Below are 22,381 nucleotides of genomic sequence, written 5' to 3'. Positions count from 1 at the left end.
GTTTTGCATATGCTCTTTTGCAATCGCAAATCTAATTTCAGTAAGGCCATGTTTGGATAACCACAAGATTTAGATTTGGATTTCTCACATTTGGCAGTTGAGATTTGGATCCGGATCAAATCCTTAAATTTCCAAATCAGCTACAACAGTGAAAAAGATCTAATTTTCAAATCTGATCTGCAAGATATTATTTGGAAATCCATATTTGTGGCAAGTACCTTCACCCTCCCTGCTCCTCGACCTTGCTGCGGCAGCAGCAAGTCCTCTCCTCTCCTCTCTTCTCTCTCTCTCTCTCTCTCTCTCTCTCTCTCTCTCTCTCTCTCTGCATGAGCGTAAGCATGAAGATGATTGATGTATTTTGTATCCAAAACTCAAATCCAAATTCAAACATGAGATATCCAGACGTGGCCTAAGTGTTGCCATTACTCTGTTCGTGTTGTTGAGCATATGTTATTGTGTGGGCTATTCGTTGTGTTTTGTGTCTATTCATATATTGTGCTCTTCTTCTGGGTAGTTATTATCGTGGCTGGTTATATTTGTTGTAACTTTTGTTTGAACTGCTGCCCAAGTGTTTGTTGGTGTCTCAGAGTGAAGTATAGGTAGTGGAGCCTCAAACTACGGTGTAGCCCTTATGCGGGCTATTGTGAGCATCTTTGTAGCCATTGTGGGTTGTTTTAGAGCCTTTATGCAGGTTGTTGTCCTACCTTCGTGTGGACATGGTTTTAAATTTCCTCGAAATAATGGAAATGTTTCCATATCCATCCCCACCGAAATGAAATCTACATGAATTCCTTCCACGTCATTAATTCCTTGAAATTTGGACCAAAATTCCCTAAATTCGATCAAAATTGTCGTGAAAATGTGGTATTGACATAGAGTTGGGGTCTTTAGAGTGGAGGCTGGTCATTGTACTTTCTCATAGTACTTTTTTATTGATTTTACTATTCAAGACACGTGCAAAAAACAGATGTCACTAGGTGTTTGATGTGATTAAGCCATTATGGATGGCTTTCTTGCTTATGTGATGGTTTCTAAGTATGCTTCTGTACTTATTCAAACACTTCCCAAAGTTTCACCTTAAAATTTCATCATTTGCATATTTTTCCATATGTTTCCGTAATTTTAATAGGTTTCCACCAAAATTTCTACTGAAACCGAAATGTTTCTGTTTGCGTGCCGACTGAAACCAAAACCGAAATCAAAACTTAAAACCTTGCTTGTTTGACTATTGCGCAGTCTTCTAGTGAATTGTTGTGCAAATTTTGAGCAGACTGTTGTGGAGTGTGGCACACTGTTGATGTGTAGCCATTTGTGTGGACTAGTGTGATTTTTCATGCCTTGTTGGTATGAAATATTATTGCGTGTTGATTTGGTGGACAGAGGTATTGTTTATGTGGATTCCTTCGCACGACTAGTAAAGTTTTGGTAGAGGAAGTGGTTGTGTGAGGAGGAAATCGTGCTAGTTGACATCTACTCAGAAGATGTGGCCAAGAGTGAGGTGGAAAACGTGTTGAATTTCATGTGATGAACTCATACATGAATGAGAATGAACGTAGGAGGTTATTTTAGTTGTATATATTTTAAGCTGTGCATAGATAATTTCTATGCCCATGTTGTAGGGGAAGTATTAGATGTTAAAAGCTAGTGTAGGAAGATGCATATTAATGTTTGAGGAGTGAGCTGAGAGAGAGAAAGACACATATAAGGGGTCGATTTAAGATATTTGGGGGTCGATTTATCACTGCCCTACATTAGTGTAACTCTTTATTAGGTCAATTTGCGTTATAAGTATGATGGAGCCCATGATATCCCCAGTTGTACTCTATGTAATTGTGGACTTTCACTTGTATAAAAGGAAATGGGACGTGGGGCTGGGGTAATAACCTAACCACTTTCTCTTCTAATTATCTTTCTCCTCAGGATACATGGTTGAGGCAGTTCAACATCCAACCAATGTTGTTGGGATTTTTGAAAGTGGAATCTCATTTGATGATATTAGGATAATAATAATTTTTTTTGGGAAATGATATCAGCACAACCATATTTTGATATTTTCACTAACCCATCTTGTCTATTAGTTTTTAAAGACCTGTTAAAAAGTTATTACATTTCCCAAAAAGCTCTCACAAGCCAATTAAAGAAGAAAAGACAGGTGGCTTTGTGCAAATATCAAAATATGGCTGTGGTGATAACATTTCCCTTTATTTGTATGACCTGCAGTATCATGGTTATTTATGGGTTTGTCATTTTCAATATTATTGACAGAGCAATGCTTAGGAAAACGGTAATCCGTTTTGTGAAAAAAAAAGAAAGGAAATCATTCATTGGAGCCTCGTCCACTAAAAGACAAAGGGAGCTGAAATCCCCATTGAATACATCTTTAAAAGGTCAAATCAACTGTCACATCACTTCCGGTATTAATTTTCCACACTGAATCCCGTTTCCAAAGTGTTTTCCTCATTGACATAAAGTTTCTTTGGTAAAATTGTAGAGACACCATGCTAGTGATTTTGGAATCCCTATGGATCTAAAATAGTTTTTAGCTTAGGATGATGACAAGACATTGCATCTAATTTATGGTTGATACATGTCTTGCTGCTGTATAATAGGGAAACTTATCTCATTCATTTGAATGGAGACTGTAGGTAAACATGTTGGTATCTATAACATGTATAAACATTGAACATTATCATGCATAGGGTACCTCATGGAATGATCACCTTCAGTTGATTAGGCTTCTATTTACAGGATCAAATAATCCCTATAATTGAGGGGTTCACGTTATTCAGTGTGGTATTAGTGTGATTCTATGCTGGGTTTGGATTGTCAGAATCAGAAATCATAATTGACATCACATTCCAATTCCTAGAAAATATTTACACCGTTCATACTTTCATACTACCAAGAAACATGAAAATACCAACATCAATTGGTCGGACAATGCCAATATATCTTAACTATAGCATATGATAAGGAAACATGAAACGAGAGAAATGGAAAGCAGTTAAAATGAAGCCCAATAATTCAGTTTTGAAAGGCCAATGACTGAAAAAGATCCACACCTCCAAGTATTTTTTGCATGTTGAGCTTCTTGTGCAAAAGGGCCTAACTCAAGTTTGTGACTCGTTATGATATAACTAATTTGAGGCCTAACTTCCTTAGGTTAAAAAATCTAACACCAAGCTGCATGAGGCCTTTCCAATATTCAACTCAACTCAACTAAGCCTTTGTCCCAGACTAGTTGATAACTATTAGTGCATATATTGATCACCTATTAGTGCATATATTGATCATGTATTGACTTACATGGGTTTTATTAGAAACGATTCTGTTTCTTGTCAGGTGTTAATAGTACAACATATGTAAAATGGATACAACTATTGTAAGGAACAATTACCAATGGGGAGAAAAATTAGGCGGAATTATCAACAGGACCCATGCTTTTCAGAAATTATCAACGAGAGACAACATGGGTCTTGTCAGTAAAAGCTGGACAAAAATGCCATTTTCTTAAGCAACACGTTTTACTTTCCCACTTTTCCCTCTTCTCTCTTCTTTCCCTCTTTATTTTTTTTTTTTACTTTTCCATTTCCAACTTTGTTTTTTTACCCTACCAGTCATCTTCGCCATCATTTAGCCACCATTGGAGGCGGGAAAGCTAAAAAACTTGAACCGTGAGTTCATTCCCATCTATCTCTCTGTATCTAGGTTTTGTTTTTCATTTGTTTTAGGGTTTTGCATTTCTCTTTCTTCCTTTTAATGGAAGATGAGGAAGATGAATCATAGGGTAGAAAGAAAAAAACGGTGAAAATGAACGAGTGAAAAAAAGAAGAAGTAAAAAACGTGTTCATAAGGAACTTGATACAGAAAGTAAAAGCGTGTTCATAAGGGACTTGATAAGCTCATTCGGAATTTGGTAACCCCATTTTGATACTGGATAACCCCAACCCCAGAGACTTGAAAACCCCCTTCCAAAACTCCAGCACCCTCGGCCAATTTTAAGGGACTTGATAAGCCCATTCGTAAAATGGTAACCCCATTTTGATACTAGATTGCCCCATTCCGAAATACTTGAAAACCCCCTTTCAAAACTCTAGTACCTTTGGCCAATTTTCAGGGACTTGATAAGCCCATTCCGAAATTGATAACCCCATTTTGATACTAAATAACCCCAATCCCAAATACTTGAAAACCCCTTCCAAAACTCCAGTACCCTTGACCAATTTTTAAAGACTTGATAAGCCCATTTGGAAATTGGTATCCCCATTTTTTATACTAGATGACCCCAATCCCGGAGACTTGAAAACCCCCTTCCAAAACTCCAATACCCTTTGCCAATTTTCAGGGACTTGATAACCCCATTCAGAAATTGATAACCCCATTTTTTTATACTAGATAACCCCAATCCTAGAGACTTGAAAACCCCCTTCCAAAACTCCAGTACCCTGGGCCAATTTTCAAGCACTTGATAAGCCCATTCGAAAATTGGTAATCCTACTTTTAAGAGTTGCTAACCCCCTTCTAGAGAGTTGATAAACCCCTTCTGCTACAAAACCCCCTGCCTATAGCAACTCTTCTAATGTCATTACAATTTTGCTCATGATAGAAATAACAAAAGAAATGAATGTTGTTTTCATTAAATGTGTTTCATGTATTACATCCCAATTTGTGTGTTACAAAAAAAATTAAGTAAATCAAAAACTATGTAGCCATCCATTCATGTATTACATCAACTTTTTCTTACACAACAACTTGTCTTCCAAAAAGTGAGTGAAGCCATCCATGCATTATCTCCAGAACACATCCTAAAATACAAACCGCTTAAACCCTAAACAAGATAAATCATAAACAGAGGAATGAAAAATAGTGCAAAACCCTAAAAAAAAAAAAAAAAACCTAGATACAGAGAGATAGATGGTAAGAACTCAACATTCAAGTTTTCAAGATTTGCCAGCAACAATTGTGGCTGAACAAGGAGGAAGATGACTAGTGGTGTAAAAATTTAAAGAAACGTGATAATGGAAAAGTAAAAGAAGAAGGAAAAAGGAAAAACAAGGTCAAAACGTGTTGTAAATGCCAAAGGGCATTTTCGTCCACCTTTTACTGACAAGACCTCTTTTGTCCGTAATTGATAATTTCTGAAAAGCATGGATCTGTTGATAATTTCGCCTAATGATTGTCCCCCACGGTAATTGCTCCCTAGGATACAAGGAGCGAACAAAAAAGCTCTCAAATCATAAGCACCCATGGATATTTTCAGGTATTTGGAGTACTTGCTATAGCGTGAAGAGTGGGCAACTTTAACGCTTTTTTACGCCAAATCACGTTAAAAGGGTGGCTAATGCGTACCGTAGTGGGAGTGAAAATATCATCACCCTTTCAAGTCTCTGGAGTACTTGATAAAGAAAAGCTCTCATTTAACCTTATGTTTAGCAAGTACTCGAATATCAAAGCCACTACTGCAATAGCAATAGAAATCCGTGCAGTCTGACTACTGATCATTGTTTCAGCAAATTAACAGACAATATGGAAGCAAAATCCTCTGTAATAACTATCACAGGAAAACATGATTTGATCCGAAGGAATATTAAGTTGTACAATTAGAAGCCATCACAACAATCTAAAACTATCCGATTCCTATATTCCTTCTAGCAATTTGACTAAGTATCCTATATCAAGGTTTAAATTTTCGGTCTCGGTACCGGTTTCGGACTCTGAAATTTTGAAATTTCAGGAGAAATCTGGTATAAAACCAGAAACTAATACTTTATTCAATATTAAATTTCGGCCGAAATTACCGAAATTTCGGTGAATTATTAAATTAATATTTTAAAAAACAGATTTTTTGGGTCAAATTTCTGAAAAACCGAAATTTCGACCAAAATAAATGACCATTTCGGTTTTGGGTAATTTCGGTGTCGGTCTCCACCGAAATCCAACATTTAGGGATTTCGGTCGAAATTTAAAACCATGTTAGGTATGAGCATTCACTCTCAAATCATAAGCACTTAGTAACCATCTCTTGTTATCTTTGTTTCTTACATACTGAAACTGCCTATTTTTCAAAAGGATGCCGGGTGAATTCCCGTTTGGAAAACTCATATTTTAAATTTGGATTTGGAATTGAGTTTTGAATACAAAATGAATAGATCTGCCAGCTCATGTTGAGGGAGACAGAGAGGGAAAGAAGGGGGTACATCCTAGTAGAGGGGAGAGGTTGAGGAGCAAATAGTAAAGGAAACTGCGAGATCTATGAATTTCCAATTGCTTATTTCCACAACATATTTGGAAATCTGATCTTTTTCACTGTCTGGAAATCCAAAGGTTTTGATTGGATCAAAATCACAACGCAAAAAGGGCTGCACATGTGAGAAATCCAAATCAGCATTCAAACGGGCCCTTAATGAAGAGATAGATTTTGTAATAAGAAATGCATACAATTCAGGGCAGTTTTAATGACCACCCCGTAAATTCCTTAGTTTTTTTAGAATGAGACAACATGTGATGTTGCCATTTGTTTAAGGGATTTGCTAGGGACCATCGCAGAAGGCATTTTGCGGCTGGGCTATTGCATGTGAGAGCAGCCACCTCAGATGAATTAAATGAATAAGACAAAATCTCAGCCTATTTGGCTGGTCTCATATGCAACAGCCCATCCTCAAAATGCCTTCCGCGATGGTCCCCAGCAAATCCCTTTGTTTAAAAGCTTATGCTTATGAGGGTATTTTGGATATTTTAACTAGTTATTTTTATTCCCAAAACGGATCCAGTGTTTTTCATTTTCTTCTGTAAGACTCGTGTGCCCTCTGAATTGTCCAAAATATTTATTTATATTATGCTTATTGGGGATACACATTGTTATGTGTTGTCCCTTTCAACTCATCAGACATGGAGAATATACACACGTTTAGGCATCCAACATGTTGATCTGATGAACTACCACATGGTTTTGCCCCCAATTAAAAGTCTATGGCAAACAATAAACCTTGGGATGAAGATGAAAAATTAGGTTTAGTTAGGCAACACTGAACAGTGCAAAATCACACTATCTCGTCGTGAGAACTAAAGTGGGAATGGTTGCATGAGTGAGAATTTCAAAGATAAATGAATCCTACAAGGTAAATGCTAAAAAGAAGGGGGTTCCCATAAATTCCTCATATCTGCTTTATATAAATATACTAGTATTCCGGGCGGTGCAAAATCATTTTCATAGGACGATCCTAACCCTCCGTTCCAAAGAGGTTTCCATGATGTGTTTCTGGACCAACCTATTTACGCCGTTTGGATCATCCTATAGTGGGCCGAACTGTAATTTTTGAAAAATAATGGACAATACGGCCATACGCCACATAAAATCCCACAAAAACCAGCTAGAAGGGCCCCCATTAGACCATCTCACCGAGGTGCATTTATTATTCATTAAAATTTATTAGATTCGCAGCTTAAACATCCCCTAAAGTATTGAAAAATCTTTCCATATATATGCAAAAGAAATCAAAGAGGTAGGATTTTCCAACGAGAAATTTTTTGGTGTGTGGCTCATCAAGAGAGTGGGTTTAGAATCAAACAATTAGAATTTTCCAATAGAAGGGTGTGTTTGGCGTACCGTTTGAAATAGCGTTTAAAACGCCGTTTTGCAAAACGGTGTTTTGGTTCAAAACGGAATTTTGCCAAACGGCGTTTTCATGTTTGGTTCGCCAGATCAAAACGGCATTTTAAACGGCAAGCGGAGGTATTGTGTGTTTGGTTGCAAATGCCCCAAAACGGAGTTTTAGTGGTAAAATGACCAAAAAGGGCATTGTTTGGTTGGCCTCAATGTAATTCAACTACTCTCTCATTAGGCCCAATATTAAAAGGTCATTAGGATCTCATTCAAACACTATTAAAATTAAACATCATTGCAATAAAATAAAATAAATGACTATACCTTTGGGGTTCTTCTCCTTCTTCTTCTTAACGGTCGGATTTGACGGCTGAGTGGAGGCGCTGAGGCAGTGAGGCAGACGAGTGGGTTTGCAACTTTGCAAAGTAGATGAAGAAAGTAAGAAACTAGGGTTTCTTTTAATTCTTTTGTCTTTAAAAAATCAAAATTAAGAGATCATATAATGATATCAGCAGCCCCATTGTTTTGAATTAAATATTAACAATTTAACAAATTTGTGTCCTCAAGAATGATATTAATACCCCCACTTTTTTGGTATTTGACGTAACGTATAAAGTCACACGCATATGTGTAAAAATGGATTTTGGTGAGGGCAAACACGTAAAAACCCACAGCCCAAAAACTCCGTTCAAAACGGCGTTTTGCAAACGGACCTCCCCCCGTTTGCAAAATGCTGTTTTGAGGGTTCAAAACGGTATTTCAAATGGCGTTTCAAACGGTGGCTGCGCACCCAAACACTCCTAAACGGCCGTTTGGCCGCAAAACGGTGTTTGAAACGGTACGCCAAACACGCACTTAGTAGACTTGGCCATCCAAAGGTATTTAATATGCACGTTGTATTTGGTGTCCTCTCATCTAATAGTCAAGCAAAAGAGGTGAAGAATTTGCACGAAATTGAGAAGAACAAAAGGTTAGTTGGTTTCAGTCCATTTTTTAGGTGTGACTGAGGGATATATGCCTTGTCTTTTTTTCCTACCACACGCTCTTTTTTTTTTATCAAAAACCTCTTACCGATTGGGGTCTGTAGAATCATCTGATCATTGCTGTGGAAAACATAAAAAACAGACTCTTCAACCACTCTTCTCATGCGAAAGTCAGCTGCGAAATACCTTCATGCGGAATTCCATAGCAAAATTGAAGGAAAACAAGTCGCAAGGACATGCACCCCCATTGGATCCATGTCATCGTGCATTGATTATTCCTTTGCTTGCACATTTCTCATTTCTATTATAAATTCACTTTTATGACGTGGACCCAATGGAGTGCCTCTGTGTTAGCTTATTTCAAGGGCGCCCGTAGGTTAGCATTCCTCTCTCTCTCTCTCTATAACTATGTATCTATTTCCATTGCTATTATAAATTCACTTTGATGGGGTCCCGTGAATGAAGACAAAGTCTGCTAAAAGTTGAGCTAGTGTACGTGGCAGTTCTTTCCTAGAGAGAGAGAGAGATGAATTGCAAGGAATAATGGAAAGAGACTAAGAGGTCCGACATGTTGTTTTTAAGGGGTAAGGTGGGAGCAAAATCATGAAGAGAGTGCATGAGAATGAGAAGCAATCATGTCATCTCATGAGAGTGTGTGTTCATTAAAATAAAATCCAAGCCCCACCCAATTTTTACTCGTGAAAACCAAGCAAGCATTCCCCGCATATTACTCAACCTCCAACCCATTTTCTTGTTTTTTTTTTTTTTCTCAATCTCGCGAGTAAAGTTAAGAAAGTTGTTGAAAGTTGATACAAATAAAATCTAATTCCCGATACCAGGAAAAGAGAATCCTAAGTTTTTATGCGATGTATATTGCGCTAATGATGGGAGTTCAGCAGGATCATTCCACATTCTAATAGTGGCAATAGAGCGAGTAGACTTGTAACGGATCCAAAACTCCAATTGGGTGTCCTAAATTCAAATGAAATTTCTTTTATAACCGAATTGGGATTTGCTAGGCAATTTTGCGGAAAGCCATTTCGTGGCTGACTTTGCATGAGAGAACAGCCACACAGGCTCACTTTTTGGTAGATATTGTCTTATTTTTTTAATTCTTCTGGGGTGGATGTTCTCTCCTGCAAAATTTAGCCACGAAATGGCTTTGTGGAAAACTGCCTAGCAAATCCCAATAAAAATACTTCTTCGAAAACACAAAGAAAATATACATGGTAAATTAATCTTTTCGTAGGGGAATTATGTTGCATGATTTTTGAGCTATATGACATGCAAGGCAAGACCTATCAAATGAACAATTCAGATCAGTTAAAGGTCGGACCTAATATCTTATAGTGGGTTGCAAAGTGCTAGTAATTAACAACGCAGCAAAATAACGATGCAAAGATAAAACGAAAGATCACACACAGATTTACGTGGTTCACCCAACCAGTTTGGTATGGGCTACGTCCACGGCAGAGCGACAAGCCAACGATTCCACTATTCTGAAGAAAAGATTACAAACCCTCACACCTTTCTGGGGCGTCTCCTGACAACACATCTCTTTTATCTGGCGTTCTAAGACGTGTTACAATAAAGAGAAAAAACCCTAATTCATGAAAGTACAAAACTACCCCCAGTATAAAAATACCGTCGGAGTCGAGGTATAGTGTACAGTACTTTCCAAATTAGACTGAGATCAGGTTTCACCAATAACACAAAGGTCTCTCAATGGACGGCTATTATAGCCAGCAGTTAGTTCCCACATCTCTATCAATGCATCAGCTGTGGATGAGGATTACCTATTCATGTGGTCCCCACCTTTTGTTTTATCCGGGTGGGTAGTTGGTGGTGGATTGGTAGATGCTATCAATGGTTCACATCATTCCCTTAAATGGAATCAGGGACCACGTGAATTGGGGGGCTTCCGTCCTTTTTCCCCCTCAAGAAGAAACCCGTGCATTTCATGCTTACGGGTTGTGACAAAACACAAAAGGGTGGGTAACAAACAGATCTTGTGTTGGGTGACGATCAGTCAAAAAATTATTCTATTCCTTGTCTTTTCCAATCTTTTTCCTTTCTTCTTCTTTGATCATTTGAAGAAGAAGTAAAGATGGGTCGAGGAATACTTCAATAGAACGCCACCTCATTATGTTATATAATAGGCCCATCAACTAAGGCTGGGTCCAACCTATTATTGATCTGAACTGTCCATTTGATCCTCTTTCTCAGATTTGGTCAGATGGCGACCATTCCTGATAATTTTAACAATGGCCCACCTCAATGGTGCATTGATCCTATATTTCTAATTTGCCCAAATCGAATTGCGATTTTTCTCAAGATCAGTGATAAGTGTGGTCAATAATTCACAAAAAGATCAATCGGACGACTAGGATCATCTAGTTGGTATTAACCCGCCAATCCAACGGTCAAGATGATTGAAACAAGTGGACCCATTGTACAGGTAGTTCATAATCTGGGCTTCAGGTTATGTACTACATATGAGATGATTCTGGCACAAAAAGTTCGAAAATTTTTAAAATGGGCAATCACTGGCCTATATAGACCCCACACTAAAAGGCTACAGAGATAATTAAAGATGGGAATTTCTCGGATGCCCAATGTCTCGCGAGAAATGATGCAATTTTTCAGATATGATCCGCTGTAGCAAATCACGTGCATAGATGCATCAAAGTTTGCAGAGAGGAAATGGGATTTTACAGTTGAGGAGAGGTGGAAACTTTCAAAGCCCTTCGGTGAAGGATCCAAAGTAAAATCTCTCTCTCTCTCTCTCTCTCTCTCTCTCTCTCTCTCTCTCTCTCTCAACCATTAGATCTAAACCCAGCTGTAAAAAATCCAACCCAACTTGAAACCGTTTCACGTCATGGCTTTTCATCAAAAACGTCCAAAAAGATAAAACAAAGAAAATAAAAACAGTATAGTATAAAGAGTGGGCGGTGAATTGATGAAACAACCACCTTTTATACAAGCTCCCTTGCTTCTTATTTCAGCTTCCTTATTTTTTTTTCCCTATATTACCTCTATTCTATCTTTCTTTTTCTTCTTCATGTACTTGCCATTCGAGAAAGCTATCTTCACAAGCATGTCCAATTCAGAGCCCTTCTTAAGACCCAAGTTGGAAATTCAAATTGCGCCATATGTAGAAGAGAAGGAAGAAAGGAAATCTCAGCTTGTAGCTTTTGAGGAGCATGGTATTTTAGAGATCATGAAATTTAAGGTGGATGAAAATAAGGAGCAACAAGAAGAAGAAGAAGAAAAAGAAGAAGAAAATGATGGGTTTACAACACCCTTGTCCTTGAAGCATAAAATTCCGATTATTACAAAATGCCCACCTGCACCAAGAAAACCTAGACATGTGCCTTTGATAAAGAGAAAGGTAACTTCAGAATTTTGCTGCATTAGGGTTAATTTCTCCAAAGAGTTCGAATCCGTGTTCCGGCCGCTTGTCGGCGATTCGGGACGCAAGATCAAGAAGACAAGAACGAGTTATATCCAATGATTGTTTGTTTATTAATTAGTAAGTAAAATTCTATCATTGGATTTTTTTTTATCAATGAATTTCGTTGTGTTAATGGTGCTTGTTGAGTAATGGTGATTTTCTTTTCGGTTTTTTCTTGTTGAAATCTTTGTTGGGTTGGTTGAGGCTGAAGCCCAAAACCCAGATCTGATTTGTAAAGATAAAGGGAAAAGTTCAAAGCTGAAGTACAAGCCATAGAATTTCTACTTTATTGCACCACCTTTGTCTTGATCAAGGTTCTATGCTGTTAAAGAGATTGGCTTCTTGATGTGGATGGCAATGAAGATTAAAAGTAAGAAATGTTACTGTTCTTTTTCTTTTTACTACTTTGGTGTCATAACCTAACCCACAACCCCCCAAACCTCATTGGATTCCCTCAAGGAATGTATTAGAAGAATAAAACTTTAGGTTTTGTTATGCAGTTTTTTTTTTTGGGTGGGGGCGATTTCACTCAAGGCCTACAAGAAGGTTGAAATTTTGACACCTTAATCGTTTATACATCAATAAAGGGGCTTCTTAAGAAAATGATATATTAAGTTTTCCAGAGAGACCAACATGCCCTTGACATTTTCCTTTGAGTGAACAAACATCAAGGATATTTTCAAAATGCAAAAAACAAAAATTTGATCCTACCAGCAGAAGAAAAAAAATGTTTATTTGGACTGTTGCTGCCATTTATTTCCATGGAAGTGAAAATTTTAAAGAAAAGTGGTCTTGATTTGATGGATATTTCATTAATTTATTGCCTTGTTTTTATTTTGTAAATTTTGCTAACTTTGTACATTGGCATTGTCGCAGAAAGGTTAAAAGAAGAATGTCTTATAGGACCAGAGAAAGATCCTTGTATTTTCCCAAGCGAAATAAAAATGCTACGTGAGCTTCATGCATTCCTGAAAAATTGTGCTTTCAAGAAAGGAAGAATTCCAATATTTAGACCATGTTTGGCAACCATGAATTTTTTTTTCGGTGGAATAATAGCTTTGAAAGAGGTGTAGGGAGAGTGGGGAGTTAAGGTAGGTCCCATCATATTATTACATTTTGCTTTTACATTTTAGAGGTTTTCTTAAGTTATTTGCTTTATTTTGACTAGGCCTACCATTGGATGTCGGTTGAGTTCGGGTCCGACCCGAGTGAAACCCGACATTTTTTTTTAAAATTTTTTATCATTTAAAGCTTAAAAAATCGGATTGGGACGGGTTGCAATCAGGTCCAGTTCGGGTTAGAAAAAAAAAAAAAAAAAAGTTTGCTCGGGTCGGGTTGGGTTGAACCTCATCAGGTTGGAAGTTGGGTCGGGTCAGGTTCAGGTTGAGTAAATGGTTCCTCAGGTCAGGTTCGGGTTGGCCTCGACCCGAGTTGCACTCCTAATGGGAAGAGCTTATTTGTTTGATTCCACTATAGGTCCCGGCCTGAGTTGCACCCCTAATTGGCATCTTAAAAATCGTGTTTTTTTTTTTTTTGCTTTTTGTTCCCTAAAGTGACAAGACTACCCCTCCATGCCATGGGGCATGTAAGGATTGTTCGTTACCATTCTCGGTCCTACTCTCGGCTCCCTATCAGGACTCTTACATATAAAATAACAAATAGGGACGTGGGCTTCAGTATTTAATTTCTTCTATTTCTCTTCATGTCACATATTTTCCAAGTGTTGGGGGTGTTCTATCATCAACTCTAATGTGGTCCATAGCTACTGCTAGAGATCTTGTCCACGATCTGGAAGTCAAGGTCCTAAAAGTTATGATCATCAACTACAAACCCGAACTCTCTCTTCAACCCCAGTCTAAATTATGTTCATCATTTTTAGCCTTAGTTTTTTCAATTCCTCAAAACCCAACTTCTTTAGGAACCCTACTCTCAAATCAATTTGAAAATCTAACCCTAATCATGCTCGTATTAATGTTCAAAAGAAGTTCCCTAAAGATGTTCAAAATCCTCCATCCACAAGTTTGAGTATTAAAACTCTATCCCTAAACCCTAGTTCTCCAAAATCCGTTTTGTCTTTGGTCGATTGAACCTCCGACCTCCAGATTGAAGAACAAAGACATAACAATAGAGCTAGTTCCACAATGTCGCGTAGGCTAGGTTTTATGTCAAAACCTTAGAGATTCTGGTGAAACTCTCCCATGAACAATATCCATTTGATTTTAGTGGATCTCATATATGTAAAGTCAACAAATAACATGAATTGGATGGTGAAACAGTCAAAACCATAAGCTAAAATGTACAGAGTTCACAGCTGGCAGTGAACATGCTTAGAGTTGTTGATCGATTAGGCACTTTGATTTTGAATTCTAGTGAGTTCTTGGATACATCTCTGGTTTAGAGATTCAAGAACACTTAGGAGAGTAAAATTCCCTCAAAGATCTCAAGGATTGTCTCGGATCTAGTCAACAAATCAAGAATCCAACAAGAACAATCAAGAGCTGAATTATGCACTTAGTAGAAAATTAATCTGTAAATCCGTCCAGATCTTCTCTATTCTGGACTGATAAGACGACAAAACTGCTAAGACTTCTAACCGGGAAAAGTGCCCTTTACTAGGACCCCTCACCTCTAGTTATAGACCGGAGGTGGAGGTCTAGAACCTTCCATCCAAGTGGAATACAATTGTCTTATAGGTTGACAATTGATGAGGTGGCACACAAGTGGCATGGTAAGGCTTGTCCCCAATTATATGAGTTGGCATGCCACTTGTCATGCACCCATTCAATGCCTTCTACAACCAAACCTCTCTACAAGTATTCTCTTCACTCATGTACACTATACACATCACTTACAAAAGAAACAACTGCCATTAAAACTGTAATTCATGCCCCATCTAAAGAAGAAAACCATGCAATAGAGATAGTAGAAATCGACCATGATGTGGAATGTATATGATGTATGCAATGCACCTTATCCTATGGCGTGTACTCTTTCAATATAATTCAACCTCTTAACTGAAGCAAATGTCCATGGCTTTGTAAACGGGAACATGTTTGATGTGGCTGAGGTCATAAATTCATAATTAGTGTCAAGGGGATACCAATTTCAGAAATGTCTCTTTCTACTCTGCAGCGTACATGAGAGTAGGCTTTTGGTTAATATAATTATTGATTTGGGAAACTCTTTGTCAGTAGTGCAACCACCACATTGGTCTTGAAGGTAGGTTCTATAATATTAGAAGAGACTGATTTCTTGATGTGGAATGGTAATGAGGACGCAAATTATCATATGTTATCTATAATATTAGAAGAGACTAATTTGTTGTCATAACTTAACCCACAAGGACTTGAGGGTGAAGCGATTCCGGAAAAAAAAAACCCAAATCAACTCTAGAAATTTAAGTCTCAATTTGATTTAAAGGGGTTGACACCTAGATTAGGGTCCATGACTCATATTTGACATTGTAGGAAACAAGACATGCATACATTCCCTGATTTGTGACTATTATGATATTAGGCTGTCTCACTATTTCCTGTTGTGTGTGATGAGAGACTGTCTTATCATTGCATTTTGATGATTTGATGCAAGGCCGTCTCATTGCGTTTTTTATTTGGTAAGAGGCTGTCTCACAAATTCTTTTTGTTAAAGTGATGGAAGGTCTGTTATATCTGATGTTTCTTCTGATGCAGGTTCAGACGTGATCGAGCCCGTCGATGAAATTGATGAAGAGTCTTCCGATGTTGTTGTTCGGTCCGATGCAAAGTCCGTTACATCTTCTGTTGAGTCTGTTCATACTGTAGTCCAGTCGGATAATGAGTCTGTAAATATTTCTGATGATTCCGATGTTGAGCCTACTGAGGCACGTCAACTGATGTAATCCCGGTTTCTTTGAATGAAATAAATCACTCTTCTCTTTATTTGCCCGTCTCTGCTTCAACTTTTGCTTCTTTATCTGATCAAATTAATAATAATAATCAAGACTCCTCATCTGATGAGAACGCCAACGAAACTCCCCTTGAAATCAGGGCCGCTTTCCTTCTCCATCTTCTTACGAAAGAGGTAAACGTTTCTTGAGGTCCTTGTTTTATAGCTTTCAGATCCCTCTTTGTAGCTTATATTCCCTCCTCCATTGAAAATTGTTCAACATAGACCAAAATACCTTTTCACACACACTGACACACTCGTGCACGCACACAAGTACACTTGTGCACACAATACTCTCTCTCTCTCTCTCTCTCTCTCTCTCTCTCTCTCTCTCTCTCTCTCTCTCTCTCTCTCTCTCTCTCACACACACACACACACACACACACACAGCCTCAACGTTGAGCATCATTGGCAAGTTTCTGATCATAACTTCTTGTCCTGAATGGAGGATTACTACAACTATAGTTTCCTATGAAGTTTGGACACTGTGAAGTGTAGTGGAAACTTGGAGTTTATCTCAGATTGGGTGTCCTAGAGCTGCTAGTTCTTTGGTTGTGCATGTTATCCTGTTAATATGTTCGACTACAGATGTCAGAAGTTCCATCATAGATTTTTATGATGGTATCAAACGCTTATTTGCCAGTTTGGCATTCACTGTATAACATCCCAAGGTCGGGTTCCATAAATGGAGCATGCTCAACTTAGCAATTTTGCATCTTCTAGGGACTTTTCATTCATTTATGTTTATAGCAGACCTAGAATTCAAAGTCTGTTTTTCTAGTGGATCGAATTCCAAAACATAGTTATTCATATCTTGGTGACTATGAGACGAATTTATCGTTTCAAAATTAGAAAATTTGTTCCGTTTAATTTTTCAGTTTTGCTAAGTTCTGTGTTGACATCCCTATTAGATATGTTATCTAATTGAGAAATTTAAACAGCCAAGGTTTAGTTTATTTACTAGAAATCAGCTCGAATTACCAATTACTATATGATGAAATCTACTACTTATAATGTCCTGATAAAGCTTTATTGGTGTTGAGCGTGCCTCCGATGATTATTTTAAACAACTTCTGAATCTATCTGCTAGAATTTCTTAAAGTTCACCGTCTGATATGTTGTTGGTGTCGAAAGAATCACAATGCCTTTACCAAATCCCAAATCGTATATCCGGAGAGGCTTGATCAGTGATCCCGTCATGATGAATGGATAAGATTAATTCAAAATAAAAAGGAACCCTTGTTGGTGACTGCTGAAATTGGGTTGTATAAACTCTTCAAGTAGTTTGGAACAAGTTTCGTGTTGGAAACCAAAATCCAACTAGAAATAGCCCCAAAGTTGACTTGCTTCGGTTGCATGCTACGTTAAATGGTGGAACTCTGAAGATGGCTTAATTGAACTAACTCGCGGGTCAAAGGGGGGTTTTAGCGGTGTTGGGCGAACCACTAAAGGGATGGGAGCAGCCTCTAAAATGTGACTCACCCGAGAGTCATGGCCCACCAAAGTTTTTGTGGTATCACCTTTTTTAATTTTTTAGATAGTTTCAGAGAAGCTGAAACTTTTACTCAACAACCACACGATTTGAGAGAATCGTGGAAATAGGGTGAAACTTTCAACGATCACGATTGAGAGTTGGTTGATGAACTCCGACAGGTTGTGGTGGATCTCATCTGCCGATGATCTTCACACTTGTTTTGTCGTCCACTGCGACAAGTAAACGGGAGGCTAGATGAGTTGCAATGCAGGCCTTGAGTAGTGACGGTGAGGCTGTTCGGCTTGCTCGAATGCCGGAGAAGATAGGAGCTTGTGCCGATCACCGGCATTTGGGTTCAACTAGGTCAATTTGCGTTTGACTTGGTAACTTTCGGTTCAATTAGGTTAATTTGGGTTCAACTAGGTCAATTTGGGCGACCAACTTGGATTCGACTAAGTGAATTTGGGTCAAACCTAAATTGATCTAGTCGAACGCAAATTGACCGAGCCGAACCCAAATCTCCATTATACTTCCTCCTCGATTTTTATTTTTTCTAATATCTTCCATTTTTCCGGCGCTGATCTTTTTTTCCTTTTTCTTCCTTTTCTTTTCCATTTTTCCTAATTTTTTCTTTTTTTTGATGGGTAAGCTGGGGTTAGGCAAGGACCCCGACCAGATGTATTAAAAAAAGGAGAATTACATGAAAGTTAGCCAGCATACTGGACTCCATCAGGTACAGGAAGATTAGCCAGCATCATTGGCAAGCCCTTGTATATAGATTCCTTCACAGCAGAAGCTTCAAGATTAAACTTTGCTCGAGTTCCCTTACCTGATTTAGTGAAGATCCAAACTCCTACTGGAGATGAAACGCAGGCGGTAGAATATGAATGGAAACCCGAGGCATTTAAATTTTGTCATGATTTTAGTCACTCAACTTATGGTTGCTCTAAGTGAACAGACCATCCCAAAAGCGAAACAAGAGTGGGTTATTAAGAAATCAAGTTCGGATTCGAGGGGAGTATCTCAATTGGTTTGCACCAACCAGAATGGCCATCAGCTTAATTCTGCGGTGGCGGTTGTTGATCATGAAGAATCCAAATTAGGGGCCAGCAGAAGCGTTAAGGCAAATCTAATCGCACCATCAGCTCAAATTCAAAAGGAAAAATCTACCGAGATATCAAGGAAGACCAAAGAAGGATCTATCAAAGTTCATCAGAATAAATTCTCCGCCCTTAATGATTTGGAATCCAATCCCTCACTCTTGGATATTGGGCTGTCCTCTCTTGATCAGCTCACCCATGAGAGATCAATGGACCATGATTTAGGATCTTGGAGTGTGGTTCAAAGAAAAAAGGCTAAATACCGTCCCCTAACATTTCTGACTCCCTCCTCCTTTCGGCTCCCATTTCAATCTAACAGTGCCTAGTGAACTGTTTGAGGGTGTTTGGGCTTGGGGTATTTTTCTCCTTGCTTTTGTCTGAGCTTGGCCCTCTGTTCACTTCTTGTATTTGGAGATGTTGTAGCTCCCCTAATTGGGGTTGTCTTGTTTTCTCTTTTATCTTTTCATTTTTTCCGTGCAAAGATTCTTTATTATCCTTCTTCTTCCCCCTCTTTTCTTCTTTTTTCCTTTTCTTCTTTCTCTTTTTCTTCCACCTCCACACTCGAGTTGCAGATCATCCATAGTGATGGAGATCGGTGGTGGTGGAGATGAAAAGACAGAAAAAATTAAAAAATTACAAAAGCAAAGGAAGGTATTTTGGTTTTTTTTATCGTACAGCGGCCTCAAGCGGATGTGAAATCGAAACGGAAGCCAATCACTGTCATTTCACTAACATAACATAACATAACACAACCTTCGACGAACTTTCCCATCTCTAGATGGATAAGTTGTAGACATGAAAGTAACGAGATGAATCCAATGAACCCATATTAGTTTAATGAACCCATTAGTTTAAGCCATCATTGACAGTCAAAACCATTGAAAAAACGAAGAAGAACAAATGGGGACGTCAAAGCAGGCACTTTCTTGAAGACATCGGATCGAAGACAAAACTAGCAATCTCATTCAATGTATAAAACATAGTGACCTCTTGTGCGAGGAAAAATCAACGGAGAGTAGACAAAAACGACTCAAAAATCACTGGTTGAGGGACCCAGCTGCACGTGACTAATGCTTTTTGGCAACGACAGAATAGATGGGGGCCGAGATTATGATACCTTGACCCTCAATTTACCCTTTCTTGTAAACTATAGATACCCTTTTCTTCTTCCCCAACGTTTGACCTATTGGGTTGCTGGAATTATCTGAAAAAGTTTGGAAATGAAATATATTTCTAAAATTTCCTTCTTCTTTTTTATTCATGAAAAAAATATAACTTGAGACAAAGTCTCAAACATATTCAATTGTTACTTGAGGGACATTCGATTTATGATTATATCTGTCTAAATTAACCATAATTATATCATTTCTCTCTAAAACATGGAAAGAAAAAAATTCTGATAAAATATTTTCCACAAGAAATGTTTTTCTTGCAATCCATAGATGGCCTTAGGGTCAGGTTGGTTGCAGGTAGTTACCTCGTAGAGTGGTGGTGAATTAAAACTTAAGCAGTCAACAAGAGGAGACAAGCCAAGTATTCTCCTCATAGAGTACCAGTAAGTAGTGTTTGGTTGTCAACCTCATAAAGTAGTGGCAGGGGTGTCATTACTAATATAGAGAGTGGGAGAGAAGAAAGAGAAAGAGAGAAAAAGCATCAACCCCGAAATTCTACTTGGATTTTGGTAGTAGCGATGCTACGAAACAAGGAAGAGACAAGGAGAAAACCCAAGTAGTCTCCAGGTACTTTGAAACTCTACATCCATCTAAATAAAGTATTTTGCTGGTGTAGCAACTAAAAACCACACATACAACCTCAAAAGCCGGGATATTGTGCAGCTACACAGGGCGTTAGTGATGGGAACCATTAATCTAATGGCAACCATAGTTGCAAAACTCTCTGAACAATTGAATAGTTCTGGGACTCCAAGAAAAACCACGGTCACTATTGTTCCTACGGATCAAGAATTTAGCAACACCATATATTATGATCGGTTTTGTCTGTTGCCAATGACTGTATTTCTTGTAGTGTTGAGAAAATCCTGGATATTTAATGTCATTTCAAACAAATAATCCAAAAATTCTCACACATTTTAAATTAAATGAAAATTTCAGGAATATATGAAAAATTCAAAATAATTCAAAAAAAAATATTCAAAATAGCCTCGCCCAAAAATGCCTCGTACCAAATTACAAGGGGACATATTTTCGCATCCTACAAATCTTAATCGGATAACTCTGTGATGTGCACCACACCACAACCACTAGATTTCATATTTTCTTTTTCGTATCTTTTGCTAACTCAATTTCCAAATTTAATAGTTACTTTGAAGTAAAGGGATGATCCCAAGCATGTAGACGATACAGCAAACTTCAATCTCAATGTATAAGTCATCCCAACCAGTACATAGTCATATATACAACCATATAAACTTTGGGTGTAGGAAAACATATACAGATCGATGGAATTGGTGGCTATACACAAAGTTTGGGTGTATCGTCATAATAGTAATACTAATAAAACTTTTCTTTTGACTTAATTCCCCTTGGGATTTCTACCCTTAGATGAAAAGAAAGAAAAATCCAAGCAGAGTAAGAGTTGTTTCAAAAAGATTTTTTTGGAGTGGGAACGCTTTTGAACTCCTTTTGGAATGATAGTGCTGCCCTCTTCTCATGATATGAATAATTGAGAAGGCATTATTTTCGTTACAAAGTGCAAATGTATGTATATATTATTGATAGAGGGCTGCTAGGAAGATGGAATCCCCTTTGTTAAAAAATAAAAGGCTGAAATGGCGCCACGTATGGGAAAGGACAAGGAGCTAGGCGTTAACGGAGGCTGAATATGTCATTTTAGAAAAGGAACAATTACCAATGGGGGACAAAAATTAGGCGGAATTATCAACAAGACCCATGCTTCTCAGAAATTATCAACGAGGGACAAAAGAGGTCTTGTCATTAAAAGTTGGACGAAAATGCCCTTTTCTTAACCAACACGTTTTGCTTTTCCACTTTTCCCTCTTCTCTTCTTTCCCTCTTTTTTTTACTTTTTCATTTTCAACTTTGTTTTTTTTTACCTTATCAGTCCTCTTCTTTATCATTTAGCCACCATTGGAGGCAGGAAAGCTCGAATACTTGAAACGTGAGTTCATTCCCATCCATCTCTCTATATCTAGGTTTTGTTTTTCATTTCTTTTAGGGTTTTGCATTTCTCCTTCTCCCTTTCAATGGAGGATGAGGAAGATGAATCCTAGGGTAGAAAGAAAAAAATGGTGAAAATGAACAAGTGAAAAAAAACAAGAAGTAAAAACGTGTTCATAAGGGACTTGATAAGCGCATTTGAAATTTGGTAACCCCATTTTGATACTGGATAACCCCAACCCCAAAGACTTGCAAACCGCCTTCTAAAACTCCAGTACCTTCGGGCAATTTTAAGGGACTTGATAAGCCCATTCGTAAATTGGTAACCTCATTTTGATACTAAATAACCCCAATCCCAAATACTTGAAAACCAACTTCCAAAACTCTAGTACCCTCGGCCAATTTTTAGGGACTTGATAAGCCCATTCGGATATTAGTAACCCCATTTTAATACTTGATAACCCCAATCCCAGAGACTTGGAAACCCCCTTCCAAAACTCCAGTAACCTCGGCCAATTTTCAAGGACTTGATAAGCCCATTCGGAAATTGGTAACCCATTTTTTATACTAGATAACCCCATTCCCAGAGACTTGAAAACCCCTTTCCAAAACTCCAGTACCCTTGGCCAATTTTCAGGGACTTGATCACCCCCATTTAGAAATTGATAACCCCATTTTTTATACTAGATAACCCCAATCCTAGAGA

General features: G+C 38.0%; 1 long non-coding RNA gene across 2 annotated transcripts; it reads left to right on the top strand.

The window, feature by feature from the left end:
• Positions 1-11,120: 11,120 nt before the first annotated feature.
• Positions 11,121-15,963, top strand: LOC143851768 (uncharacterized). 2 transcript variants are annotated; one of them, XR_013236498.1, is made up of 3 exons: positions 11,404-12,410; positions 12,917-13,131; positions 15,730-15,963. It is a non-coding gene; the product is annotated as an uncharacterized LOC143851768 (long non-coding RNA). The 2 variants fall into 2 exon arrangements; XR_013236497.1 differs by lacking the exon at positions 15,730-15,963 and having other exon boundaries at positions 11,121-12,410; positions 12,917-13,167.
• The last annotated feature ends 6,418 nt before the right edge of the window (positions 15,964-22,381 follow it).

The sequence above is a fragment of the Tasmannia lanceolata genome, unplaced genomic scaffold, assembly GCF_043159265.1.
Source record: "Tasmannia lanceolata isolate RefF3 unplaced genomic scaffold, GAP_Taslan_0.1 ptg000018l, whole genome shotgun sequence".
NCBI lineage: Eukaryota > Viridiplantae > Streptophyta > Magnoliopsida > Canellales > Winteraceae > Tasmannia > Tasmannia lanceolata.
This window is presented reverse-complemented; position numbering and strand designations above follow the sequence as displayed.